This window comes from Hemitrygon akajei, chromosome 6 (assembly GCF_048418815.1).
Source record: "Hemitrygon akajei chromosome 6, sHemAka1.3, whole genome shotgun sequence".
In the NCBI taxonomy this organism is placed as follows: domain Eukaryota; kingdom Metazoa; phylum Chordata; class Chondrichthyes; order Myliobatiformes; family Dasyatidae; genus Hemitrygon; species Hemitrygon akajei.
The window spans coordinates 13,123,137-13,137,898 of NC_133129.1; positions in this window are offsets into that span (position 1 = coordinate 13,123,137).

Sequence of the window (14,762 nt, forward strand, 5' to 3'; positions counted from 1 at the left end):
TCTGTGGGAGTTCGTGAAGGTGCCTCCATGTTTTGATAGTCAAAGAGAGCGTAAAAGGCAATGAGCCCATTTGGGAGTGAAGCCTTGTTGTCACCTACAGTTCTGTGCAAAAGTCTTAGGCACGTATATATAGCTAGGCTGCATAAGACTTTTGCAGAGTACTGTACTTGTCAATGTGGAGCGGAAAGCGAGTTTGTAAATCTGGCAGGAGCAAAGGATTCTGGTAATGGTGAGGGTGGAGTCCCATTGGAGGAGTGTGGGACAGGTGGCAGAGGAGGAGTGCCAGGGGCAGGTGAGTTGTGTGGGAGCAGACACACCCAACCCTGAGACACCAGGCAAGGTCATTTGAGTCCAAGCAATTGGTTCATTGATCATTACAGAATGTCTCTCTGGTGCTTCCTGCTCCCTCCCCTCTCCCTTCCCCTTTTCCCAACCATGATTCCCCTCTCCCTGCCCCCTTCCTACTCTCAGTCCACAATACTGGCCCATATCAGTATCAGGTTTATCATCACTCACATATGTGATGAAATTTGGGTTTTTGTGGCAGCAGTACAGTGCAAAACATAAAATTACTACAGTACTGTGCAAAAGCCTTATGCACCCTAGCCTTTTATATATATATATGTCTAAGACCTTTGCACAGTACTGTATGTCGCATGGTTTCACTTTGTAAGAGGTGACAGCATTCAAGTCCTGTCACAGCTGTTGAGCATCTTTCAATGATTCACGTTTGGTCTCTTCACAGGAGAGGTTGCTTTCTGGAGGTCGTTCCCTGACTTCTTCTATTTAACTTGGTCATCAGAGCTGGGTGCTGCTGATCTGGCCCTGGGCAGACTGCAGATCGTATGGTTCATGCAGGACTCATGGTTGGGGAAGACTGGTTGGTAGAATGATTTTGTATGATTTTATTTATAAAGTCCGTGACAACCGTGGTGTTTTCATTCAGATCCTCTGATGAGTCCTTGAACATCACCCAATCTACCAACTCAAAGCAATCCCATAGCCACTCCTCAGCCTCCTGTGACCACCTCTTTGTTAAATAAACTCTTCTCCGGCTTCCAATTCAAGTACAGATATCATTTATAACCGGCATTTCGATGACAAACTCAGGGATGATGCCTGGTCATGTCTAATCAATGGTATTCCCCCCCCCCCCATAGTCCGTCTCTCCTGATTAATTAGTCCTCACCAAATCAGGTTCCTGCTCTTCGACCTTGTATACAATTGAATTCCGGTTCTTACTTAGAGTGAGACCTTGGTTTTTGTTACAATTCTTTTCCTCGATGGCCATTGTGAATGCGGTGTTCTGCTACTGCCGATTTCCCTGGGTAACCCGACAGATAGAAGGTTAATTCCCGGAATGGCGGGACTGTCATATGTTGAAAGATTGAAGTGACTGGGCTTGTATACACTGGAATTTAGAAGGATGAGAGGGGATCTGATTGAAACATATAAGATTATTAAGGGATTGGACACACTGGAGGCAGGAAGCATTTTCCCGCTGATGGGTGAGTCCAGAACTAGAGGCCACAGCTTAAGAATAAGGGTTAGGCCATTTAGAACAGAGATGCGAAAAAACTTTTTCACCCAGAGAGTGGTGGACATGTGGAATGCTCTGCCCCAGAAGGCAGTGGAGGCCAAGTCTCTGGATGCATTCAAGAGAGAGTTAGATAGAGCTCTTATAGATAGCGGGGTCAAGGGATATAGGGAGAGGGCAGGAACGGGGTACTGATTGTGTATGATCAGCCATGATCACAGTGAATGGCGGTGCTGGCTAGAAGGGCCGAATGGCCTACTCCTGCACCTACTGTCTATTGTCTATTGATACAATGGATATATTTCCACGGTTTCATGGAAGGATCACCAGGGTTCTGAAGAAATACCGGATTAACATCATCCATGAACCCATAAGGAAGCTCAAGTCTTAGCTTATGCAGGTCAAAGATGACGTGGGACTCAGGTTGGCTGATGTTTACAGGATTCGCTGTGAATGTAGCACAGTGCATATTGGCCAGACAGGATGCATGGTGGAAATCTGAATCAAGGAGCACAGGAGATGAATCCATTTGAGAAATCAGCGGAGGTAGAACACTACATTTGCAATGGCCATAGGATTGACTTCAACGGCACACAACTACTGTGCCGCAACAATGGGTTTTGGGACCACCTGGTAAAGGGAGCTATTGAATTAAAACTAGAGGAAATCTTAACAAAGACAAAGGTCTCACTCAAAGTAAGATCTGGAATTTGATTGTAAACAAGGTGGGAGAGCAGAATTCTGATAGGATGAGGACTAGCCAATCAAGAGGGACAAACTATGGGGGTATAAATACTATCAGACTAGACACAACCAGGCATCATCCCTGATAATGATGACAGAGTTTGTCATTGAAACATTGATTATAATTGATCCTGTACCAGCTGGAAGCCTTAGAAGAGTCTATTCGTCATATACGCCAGGAAAGCACTAGATCCTTTTTCACCTCTTTGTTGTCCTTATCTTTAAGGACAACTTTATCTTTGATGTGGAGGTTTGCTCTTTAGCCTCTGCCTGTGTGCAGGTAAGAGAAGGACAGCCAAGTGATCCAATTTACTGAAATGCAGTCCATGGTAGGCATTCCTAATCGTAGTATAGCAATGGTTGAGTGAGTTGGGGCCCCTGGTGCTACAGGTGATGTGTTGATGATAATTGGGCAAAGGTTTCCTCAAACAAGCCTGACTGAAGTCCTTGATTTTGATTTGAGAAGTGTCAGGATAAGCTGTTCCTTGTTTTCTAATCACGACGTTCGAAGCATTGAGTGCTTGTTTAGCATCTGCTTTCGGCGGTAAGCAAACTGCATGAAACAGAGAACGCAACAATTGCTCATTTCCTGATTTTCTTGGATCTTATCCCCTTAGGTCTTCCATCTCATTCTCACAGAGGAAAACTCTCTTGGTAAGTAGAACAGTCGGCACTTAATCATCAGATGTTCCAGGTCGGGGAGAAAAGAGTGTGATCTGACCACTATGTCCGAGCATCACAAAGAGTTTATCATGAAACACAATCCCTCACCTTTTGCCTTCTCTGAATCAGAAGTCCAGTTCATACAGTGTATTGAGAAGCCTTTGGGTTTTACTGATGTATCTGGCATGTCCAGAGTGAGCTACGTCTCCGTGAAACACAGAACGCAGCAATTCCTCATTTACCAGCGATGCTACAATCTTGCCCATAGGTCCTAAATCTTGTGTATTTGTGAACAAGTAGAGAGATTCATTCCTCAGCATTTCAGCCTGGTTTGGAGCCCTCCCCTACTCCCTCTCTTACAATTATAGCGGTGTACCTTCATCCACTTAAAGGTGCATGCTTGAGAGTTAATTCTGCAGTCTTTCAGAAGATCATGAAATCGCTAGTTCATTCAGATAGTTCAAAGTTGCATTGTTTAAAGGGAAATCACATGCTGCAGATTGCAGTGAGAGTAATTCAGAAGTACATACAGAAGTTTTGTAAGCAACCAGCAAAATATCGCCACGATTGATTCATGCCATGTTCAGCAGTACGCAATTTTTGGAGCAAAGTGCATGTCTTCCACAAGCTGTCTACACCAGCAAACTCAGCTTGGAATATACCTTCATAATGTTTGAACCATGATTCAAAGGTAACTCATGAATCAGCTTCGAACTGGAAATTGGTAATGGATGTAACAACTGGCTCATATGAGTCTGTTCAGTTTTTGACACCAGTGTTTTTGGACTGCTGGTCAAGGTTTCGATTAACTTCAGCTTCAAATTGAAATTGCTGCTGTTGAGTGCCAGCAACTTTAAATTCTCTGGTGTTATCATTTTAGAGTACCTCTCCTGGGCACAGCACATAATACTACGAAGAAAGCACGACAGCACTTCTACGGCCTTAGAAGTTTGATAAGATTTGGAATGACATCTAAGACTATGAAAACTTCCTTTGATGTGTGGTGGAGAGTATTTCGACAGCCTGGTATGGAACACCAATGTCTTTGAACAGAAAATCCTACAATAGTAGTGGATATGACCCAGTCCATCACAGGTAAAGCCCTCCCCACCATTGAGCACATCTGAAATAGAGAGTTGTCACAGGAAAGCAGCATCCATCATCAGGGATCCCCACCCCCAGCTAGGCCATGCTCTCTTCTCACTGCTGCCATAACGGAGAAGGTACGGGCTTCAAACCACCAAGTTCAGGAATAGTTATTACACCTCAACCGTCAGGCTCTTGAACCAATGGGGATAACTGCACTCACCCCAGCACTGAACTGTTCCCACAATCTATGGTCTCACTTTCAAGGACTCTTCATCTCATGTCTTTGATATTTATTACTTACTTATTTATTATAATAATAATTATAATTATTTCTTTTTCTTTCTTTTTTCTTTTTATGTTTGCACAGTTTGTTGTCTTTTGCACACTGATTGTCACGTTGGGTGCAGTCTTTCATTGATTCTATTATAGCTATTGGATTTATTGGGAATGCCGGCAAGAAAATGAATCTCAAGGTTGAATATGGTGACATGTATGTACTTTGATAATAAATTTATTTTGAACTTCTAACTTATACAACTGTGAGTAAGTTTTCTGCTGAAATTACCACATGGATATGATACAGCACCTTGTCACCAATATGTCACGTTCACTCATTTATAACCACTGATGAGACCCGAAGTCAGGAGGTAGAACAAAGCCAGAACGCAAAGAAACCTTTATTCAGTAAAACAGCACAAATGCAAAAATCTCAAAACTCAGCAGTACCTCCCAAAGCACGACTATTTAAATGTTTGAGACATTGAGACCAAGCAGTGAGTCAGCCTGGGATTGGTTGTCAGCTGACCAATAGGCATTGGTTGTTTTGGCTCGCTGTCACATCCAACGATGACAGGAAACCTGTGCGGGAGAGTTTTTGAAGTGGAAAAGCCGATGCACTGGGACAGTTGCTCTCGACCTCGGAAGTCCAGGTCCTTTGATACAAATGAGCGCCACCAACTGGGGTCTTCCTTGGTTGCAATGGATGACCATGATGTCTTGTGTGCCTTGTCACACCCTTCGATCTCCATGTAGTGTTGCAGCACCGCCTTCTTGGCCGCTGCATCTCTAAGATCAATCTAACCCTTCCCTCCTACACAGTTCAAACAAGAGAAAAGCTGCAGATGCTGGAAATCCGAGCAACACACACACACACACAAGTGCTGGAGGAACTCAGCAGGTCAGGCAGCATCTATTCCTACATAGTTCTCCATTTTTCTATCATCTATGTGTCTATCTATGAATTTCCCAAATGCCTTTAAAGTATCTGAATCCGGAAACACATGCAACATCAACCGCAAAGTCCCTCAAAACGAGTTCACAGCCACCAGCCTCACTGATCAACCCTTGCAACGTGGATCCCGAGATTCCTGCACTTTCTTCCGACAGCAGCCAGTGAAAGGGAGAGGAAGAGCTGTCCAATGCAGTCAGATGGCACTCAGCACCCTCCGTCCTCCTCTCTCATCTTTGGCAACTTCAACCTTGCTCCATACTTCAGTCGGAGAGAAGCAATGGAGTCGATCGTGGGCTCACGCCCTGTCTCCAGGCTTCCAGACATCTAAGCCACACACTCAGCTCCAAAGCTCACCAAACTCCCTTGGAGACAGCAAAGTGCCAGATTGCTCAGTCGGCCCAAAAGCAAAATGTAAATCACAGGTTCCAATTGCATGCAGGTTTGTAGTAGAATCATATTTCAAAGCAGAAGAAAGAAGTAAAAGAAGCAGTTTTGTGAATTGTCTGCAGGACGTCACCATTGCTCACGTTGTTTGCTGGTGCATCCAGGCCACGCCACCCTCTTACAGATATCATCAGACAGGAGGTACAGAACCCCGTAGTCCCACACCACCAGCTTTAAGAACAGCTACTTCCCTTCAACCATTGTCACAACACTAATCACTACAATTTAGCAACACTATGAGCACCTTACACTAAAATGGATCTTTTTTTCTTTCTTGTAAAAATGGTGTCGAATTTATGTTTAATTGATGTCTTTGTTGTAAATGCTGCTTAGCTGATGCTCTGTGGCTGTGCTGCTGCTACAAATAATCTTTTCATTGCACCTCTGCTTCCTGGCATTTGTGCAGATGTCAAGAAACTTGACTTTATCTAGTCACATGTATTCCTGGATATTTTATTCTGTAACTCCTGCCTCGCACCTACTAGTACATTAAAACAACAAACTTGGTGTTAATCGGCAGAATAGTTCTGATGCTGGACATCTGACATAACAAAAAGGAAATTTCTGGAAACACTTGGCAGATCAGGCAGCATTTGTGAAGCAAGAAACACATTTCGGGTCAATAGCCCTTTGTCAGAACTATGCCTGAGAAAAACACGTTACCTTAAACAAAAGCAGAAAATGGAGACACAAAGAGACTGCAGATGCTGGAACTGGGAGCAGTAATCTGCTGGAGGATCTCAGCAGGTTGAGCAGCATCTGTGCACGAGGGGAAGGAATTGCCGAAGTTTCAGGTCGAAATGCTGCATTGGGACTTAGAAAAAGCTGGAAACATTCACCAGATCAGTCAGCATCTGTGGAAAGGGTAAAACAATGTCCTGACCATTTCTGACAACTTCCAAAGGAGAGTGAGGCAAGCGAGGCTCCCCCACCCACCTCCCCACTGTATTCTAACCAATTTTTACAGGAGCACCATTGAGACTGACCTCACCAGCTACATCACTGTCTGGTTTGGGAATCACAAGACCCTACAAAGGCTTGTGAAGACTGCCAAGAGGATCATCAAGGTCTGTCTTCCATCCACACGTGATACTTACCAGGAGCACTGCATGCACAAAGTCCTAAGCATTGTCAATGATTCCCTCCCATCTATCTTTGACCCACTACTATCTGGCAGGAGGTACCATAGCATTAGGACAAGGACTGTTAGGATGGGAAACACCTTCTTCCCCGGGTCATGAGACTACAGAATTCCCCACCACCACCCAAGTCTCACCACGTATGAAACAGTAGCATTCTGGGACCCCCTGCAGATACCAAAAAAAGCGGATGCAAAAGTCCCTTATTTAACCTGTCTCAGTGCGGGTGGACTTTAGGACCCGGGGGAGCTCAGGACCCGCTGCCAGCGGCTGCTGCTGAATTATTAGTGTTTCTGTTCCGTTGATGGAAAACGATCACGATTGAAAATAAAGTGGAAATAATAAAGTGATTGGAAAGAGGTGAAACGCCATCAGTCTTTGGAAAAGTGTTACGCTACGTCAGTCAACAACTGGAACAATTTTAAAGGGTAAAGTGAGAATAATGGAGCATGTGAAAGGCCCTGCCCCAATGAAAGCTACAATTATTACTCAGCAACGCAGTGGTTTAATTACTGGAATATATATGTTTCTTAAGTGTTTTATATGCATAGCAAGGTAAAATATATACTATATACTAAGACAAACGTTTAACTAACTGACACTAAATAGTACCAGATGTACCTGTTCTGACTTACGTACAAATCTGACTTAAGGACTGCCTGTACTTTAAATCATCTCTAGATTACTTATAATACCTCATACAATGTAAATGCTATGTAAATAGTTGTTATACTGCATTGTTTAGGGAATAATGACAAGAAAAAACAAGTCTGTACATGGTCAAACAACAAGTGCTGGAGAGAGAACGTCCGGGTTTTCCCGATCTGTGGTTGGTTGAATCCGCGCGTGCGGAAACTGCAGATAAGGGGGGCTGACTGTACTGTTTAACATAGAAACATAGAAAACCTACAGCACAATACAGGCCCTTTGGCCCACAAAGTTGTGCTGAACATGTCCCTACCTTAGAAATGACTAGACTTCCCCATAGCCCTCTACTTTTCTAAGCTCCATGTACCTATCCAAAAGTCTCTTAAAAGACCCTATTGTATCCGCCTCCACCACTGTTGCCAGCAGCCCATTCCACACACTCACCACTCTCTGAGTAAAAAACTTACCCCTGACATCTCCTCTGTACCTACTCCCCAGCACCTTAAACCTGTGTCCTCTTGTGGCAACCATTTCAGCCCCGGGAAAAAGCCTCTGACTATCCACACGATCAATGCCTCTCATCATCTTATACACCTCTATCAGGTCACCTCTCATCCTTCATCACTCCAAGGAGAAAAGGCCGAGTTCACTCAACCTATTCTCATAAGGCATGCTCCCCAATCCAGGCAACATCCTTGTAAATCTCCTCTGCACCCTTTCTATGGCTTCCATATCCATCCTGTAGTGAGGCGACCAGAACTGAGCACAGTACTCCAGGTGGGGTCTGACCAGGGTCCTATATAACTGCAACATTACCTCTCAGCTTCTAAATTCAATTCCACGATTGATGAAGGCCAATACACTGTATGCCTTCTTAACCACAGCGCCAACCTGCGCAGCTGCTTTGAGTGTCCTATGGACTCAGACCCCAAGATCCCTCTGATCCTCCACACTGCCAAGAGTCTTACCATTAATACTATATTCTGCCATCATATTTGACCTACCAAAATGAACCACCACACACTTATCTGGGTTGAACTCCATCTGCCACTTCTCAGCCCAGTTTTGCATCCTATCAATGTCCCACTGTATCCTCTGACAGCGCTCCACACTATCCACAACACCTCCAACCTTTGTGTCATCAGCAAACTTAATAACCCATCCCTCCACTTCCTCATCCGGGTCATTTATAAAAATCACAAAGAGTAAGGGTCCCAGAACAGACCCCTGAGGCACCCCACTGGTAACCGACCTCCATGCAGAATATGACCTGTCTACAACCACTCTTTGCCTTCTGTGGGCAAGCCAGTTCTGGATCCACAAAGCAATGTCCCCTTGGATCCCACGCCTCCTCACTTTCTCAATAAGCCTTGCATGGGGTACCTTATCAAATGCCTTGCTGAAATCCATATACACTACATCTACTGCTCTTTCTTCATCAGTGTATTTAATCACAACCTCAAAATATTCAATCAGGCTCGTAAGGCATCACCTGCCCTTGACAAAGCCATGCTGACTGTTCCTAATCATATTATACCTGTCCAAATGTTCTTAAATCCTGCCTCTCAGGATCTTCTCCATCAACTTAACAACCACTGAAGTAAGACTCACTGGTCTAAAATTTCCTGGGCTATCTCTACTCCCTTTTTTGAATAATGGAACAATATCCACAACCCTCCAATCCTCCGGAACCTCTCCCGTCCCCATTGATGATGCAAAGATCATCGGCAGAGGCTCAGCAATCTCATCTCTCGCCTCCCACAGTAGCCTGGGGTATATCTCATACAGTCCCGGTGACTTATCCAACTTGATGCTTTCCAAAAGCTCCAGCACATGGAATTATGATGTAGTAGCCATTACGGAGACTTGGCTGGCACCAGGGCAGGAATGGATTCTCAATATTCCTGGATTTCAGTGCTTTAAAAGGGATAGGGAGGGGGGGAAAGGGGAGGTGGGGTGGCATTACTGGTCAAGGATACTATTACAGCTGCAGAAAGGGTGGGTAATGTAGCAGGATCCCCTTTTGAGTCAGTATGGGTGGAAGTCAGGAACAGGAAGGGAGCAGTTACTCTACTGGGGGTATTCTAATAGCCCCCTGGTAACAGCAGAGATACCGAGGAGCAGATTGAGAGGCAGATTTTGGAAAGGTGCAAAAATAACAGGGTTGTTATCATGGGTGACTTTAACTTCCCTAATATTGATTGGCACTTGATTAGTTCCAAGAGTTTAGATGGGGCAGAGTTTGTTAAGTGTGTCCAGGATGGATTCCTGTCACAGTATGTTGACAGACCAACTAGGGGGAATGCCATACTAGATCTAGTATTAGGTAACAAACTGGGTCAGGTTACAGATCTGTCAGTGGGTGAGCATCTGGGGGACAGTGATCACTGCTCCCTGACCTTTAGCATTATCATGGAAAAGGATAGAATCAGAGAGGACAGGAAAATTTTTAATTGGGGAAGGGCAAATTATGAGGCTATAAGGCTAGAACTTGTGGGTGTGAATTGGGATGATGTTTTTGCAGGGAAATGTACTATGGACATGTGGTCGATGTTTAAGGATCTCTTGCAGGATGTTAGGGATAAATTTGTCCCGGTGAGAAAGATAAAGAATGGTAGGGTGAAGGAACCATGGGTGACAAGTGAAATGGAAAATCTAGTCAGGTGGAAGAAGACAGCATACATGAGGTTTAGGAAACAAGGATCAGATGGATCTATTGAGGAATTTAGGGTAGCAAGAAAGGAGCTTAAGAAGGGGCTGAGAAGAGCAAGAAGGGGGCATGAGAAGGCCTTGGTGAGTAGGGTAAAGGAAAACCCCAAGTCATGCTTCAATTATGTGAAGAACAAAAGGATGACAGGAGTGAAGGTAGGACCGATTAGAGATAAAAGTGGGAAGATGTGCCTGGAGGCTGTGGAAGTGAGCGAGGTCCTCAATGAATACTTCTCTTCGGTATTCATCACTGAGAGGGAACTTGATGACGGTGAGGACAATATGAGTGAGATTGATGTTCTGGAGCATGTTGATATTAAGGGAGAGGAGGTGTTGGAGTTGTTAAAATACATTAGGTTGGATAAGTCCCCGGGGCCTGATGGAATATTCCCCAGGCTGCTCCATAAGGCAAGGGAAGAGACTGCTGAACCTCTGGCTAGGATCTTTATATCCTCGTTGTCCACGGGAATGGTACCAGAGGATTGGAGGGAGGCGAATGTTGTCCCCTTGTTCAAAAAAGGTAGTAGGGATAGTCCAGGTAATTATAGACCAGTGAGCCTTACATCTGTGGTGGGAAAGCTGTTGGAAAAGATTCTTAGAGATAGGATCTATGGGCATTTAGAGAATCATGGTCTGATCAGGGACAGTCAGCATGGTTTTGTGAAGAGCAGATCATGCCTAACAAGCCTGATAGAGTTCTTTGAGGAGGTGACCAGGCATATAGATGAGGGTAGTGCAGTGGATATGATCTTTTTAAATTTTTATTCATTTATTAAATTTTTAAGAGAATTACATAAAATGAATAGAATATTAGAATAGTGAAAAATTAATATTGACCCTCCCCCTCCCCTTAACCCTCCCCCCTTAGATCCCTATCTGAAAAAAAAGAAAAGAAAGAAAAAAAAAGAAAAAAGAAAGAAAGAAAAATGATAGAAAGATTGCCTGGATATCGGAGGATCCCCACATGCTCCATGGAGTTCAAAATAACTTTAGTTTTTATTTTCCCCAAATAACTTATAATTTTATCTTCAAAGGACCTAAATATTTAATCCTATCTTTTGTAGATAGGGGTGCCAAATTTTCAAAAATATATCATATTCATTTCTTAAATTATAAGTAATTTTTTCAAGTGGAATGCAGCTATATATTTCATTATTCCAATAATCCATAGTTAAATATGAATCTGATTTCCAAGTAACTGCAATAGCTTTTTTGGCTACTGCCAATGCAATTTTTATAAATTTTTTCTGATATTTATTCAATTTAGGTTTTGGTATTATCCCTTCAATATCACCTAATAAAAATAATATTAGGCTATGTGGGAGTTGTACTCCAGTAATTTGTTCCAGTAAAAGTCTTAAATTTATCCAAAAAGGTTGAATTTTAGAACAAGACCAAGTAGAATGTAAAAAGGTACCAATTTCTTGATTACATCGAAAACATTGGTCAGATAAATTTGAATTTAATCTATTTATTTTCTGTGGTGTTATATATAATTGATGTAAAAAATTATATTGTACTAATCTAAATCGGACATTTATTGTATTTATCATACTATCAAGCCATAGTCTTGCCCAATTTTTTTCATCAATTTTAATATTCAAATCAGTTTCCCATTTTTGTCTTGATTTATGAATTCCTGGTTTAATTGTTTTTGAATCAAATTATACATACAAGATGTAAATTTTTTAATTTTTCCTTTTTGCATTAAGATTTCTATTTCATTAGGTTTTGGCATTAGCATTGTTTGACCTAGTTTATCTCGTAAATAGGCCTTTAATTGAAAATAACAGAAAAGAGTGTCATTTGATATTTTATATTTATTTTTTAATTGATCAAACGACATCAATATACCTCCTTCAAAACAGTTACCTATATATCTGATCCCTTCTTGAAACCAGTTATGTAAAAGTTGATTATCCATTGTGAAAGGAATAAGCCTATTTTGAATTAAGGTTCTTTTTGCTAATAAGAATCTCTTTATTTCATCATCCATATTTACCTTATTCCATAAATCAATCAATTGTCTTAATATAAGAGATTCTTTCTTTTCCCATATCCATTTGGATTCCCATTTATATATAAAATCTTCTGGTATATTTTCTCCTATCTTATCTAGTTCTATTCTAATCCATGCCGGTTTTTCTTCATCAAAAAAAGATGTAATAAATCTAAATTGATTTGCTTTGTAATAATTCTTAAAATTTGGAAGTTGTAACCCTCCTAAATCAAATTTACATGTCAATTTTTCCAATGATATTCTTGACATCTTTCCTTTCCAAAGAAACTTCCTCACACATTTATTCAATTCTTGAAAAAACTTCTAAGGCAGTTGTATTGGTAATGTTTGGAATAAATATTGTAATCTAGGAAGTATATTCATTTTTTCAGCATTAACTCTACCTATTAATGTTATTGGTAACATCATCCATTTATCAAGATCTTCTTTTATTTTTTTCAATAATGGCAAATAATTTAGTTTATATAAATTCTTTATATCATTATCGACTCTTATACTAAATATTTTATACCATTTGTTGGCCATCTAAATTGAGTTACTAGTCGACATTGACTATTGTTACGAATGAGGAGCAACTCTGATGGGGTCTGATACCCAGGAAATGAGAGAGATAAACAGCTCATGTCAGTAATGAGAGAGAGACAACACAAGGATACACAAAGTTTGGAATGTCTCCTATTGACAAAGAGAGAGATTACTGCTATTGTCTCTTGAAGAAGGAATTGTGTATTGAGTACTGTTCTATTCATTGAAACCCTTCAGGGGGCAACCAGAGTGGTCTGGTTGAGGGATTGCATCATCCCAACCTGATTGACATCTGAGACCCCGTGAGTGGGGATAAAAGTAGGGTCTAGGGAACACCCCCTCAGACGCACCAGGAGAGACGCTACGAGACCGGTGGGGGCTTGTGTGTGTGTCCACCCTTGCCTGGGTGACGAGTCCTCCACGGAATGGTCTAGCTCAAAGACGGAGGGGTCATACGTGAATGGCCACAACAACAACGCATCGAAGGATCAAGATCGTAAAAGGAAAGTCGGCAAGTTAATAGCTGTTACTGCTTTTTCTCTCTCTCCCTCTCTCTCTCTCCAACAATTGCAACACAGTGATCAGCAACTACCGCAGCCTGCATGAACTGAACTGAACTTTATATTTCCATCAGACAATTCATTATCCCCTAGACAATGATAGAGCTTATTTCTTATTGATTATTATTATACTCGCACTTTTAGGTTTAGTATTGATGACGTATATTATCTGTATATTTGCATTGATATTATTTTTGTGTATTTTTACTAATAAATACTGTTAAAAATAGTATCATCAGACTTCAACGGATACTCCTATCTTTGCTGGTAAGATACCCAGTTACAGGGTTCGTAACACTATAATCTCCTTTGGTAAGGGGTAAAATTTCACTTTTATCCCAGTTTACTTTATACCCTGATATTTTCCCATATTCTTCCCATCTAAAAGATAATTTTTGCAACGATTGCAATGGGTTTGTTAAATAAATCAGAACATCATCAGCAAATAAATTAACCTTATATTCCTCCTGGTTAACTCTGAAGCCCACAATATCTGAGTCCGTTCTAATTATTTCATCTAATGGTTCTACCGCCAATACAAATAGGGCAGGTGATAATGGGCAGCCTTGTCTAGTTGACCTTGTTAAGTGGAATGATGTTGAAATTTGACCATTTGTCACTACTTTAGCTTGAGGACTAATATTTAAGGTTTTAATCCATTTTATAAAAGATTTTCCTAACATAGTTTTCCAATACCTTAAATAAAAAATCCCATTCCAATCCGTCAAATGCTTTTTCTGCATCCAAAGCAACTGCCACACTCATTTCCTTTCTTTTTTGTGCCAGATGAATTATGCTAAGTAACCGAGTTACATTATCCATCGATTGTCTATTTTTAATAAAGCCTGTTTGATCCATATGTATTAATTTTGGTAAATATTTAGATATTCTATTAGATAGAAGTTTTGCTATTATTTTATAATCTGTATTCAACAAAGAAATAGGCCTATATGATGTTGGTTTTAAAGAATCTCTATCTTTTTTTGGCAATACTATTATGATCGCTGTCGAAAAAGGTTGTGGGAGTTTATGCGTTCTTTCCACTTGATATATTAACTCCATAAAAGGAGGGATTAATAAATCTTTAAATTTTTTATAAAATTCAGGTGGAAAACCGTCTTCTCCTGGAGATTTATTACTCTGAAGTGGTCCTAAAGCTTCTTCAACCTCTTTTAATGTAAAGGGCATATCTAGTCCTTCCTGTTCTTCCAAATTTAATTTTGGAAGAGTTATTTGTGATAAAAATTTGTCTATCTCAGCAATCTCATTTTGTGATTCTTATTGATATAATTCGGAGTAAAAATTTTTTAAAGTTTCATTAATTTCTAAAGGTTTATAAGTAATCTTATTTGCACTTGTTCTAATTGTATTTATTGTTTTGGAAGCCTGTTCTGTTTTCAACTGCCAAGCAAGAATATTGTGTGATCTTTCACCTAATTCGTAATATCTCTGT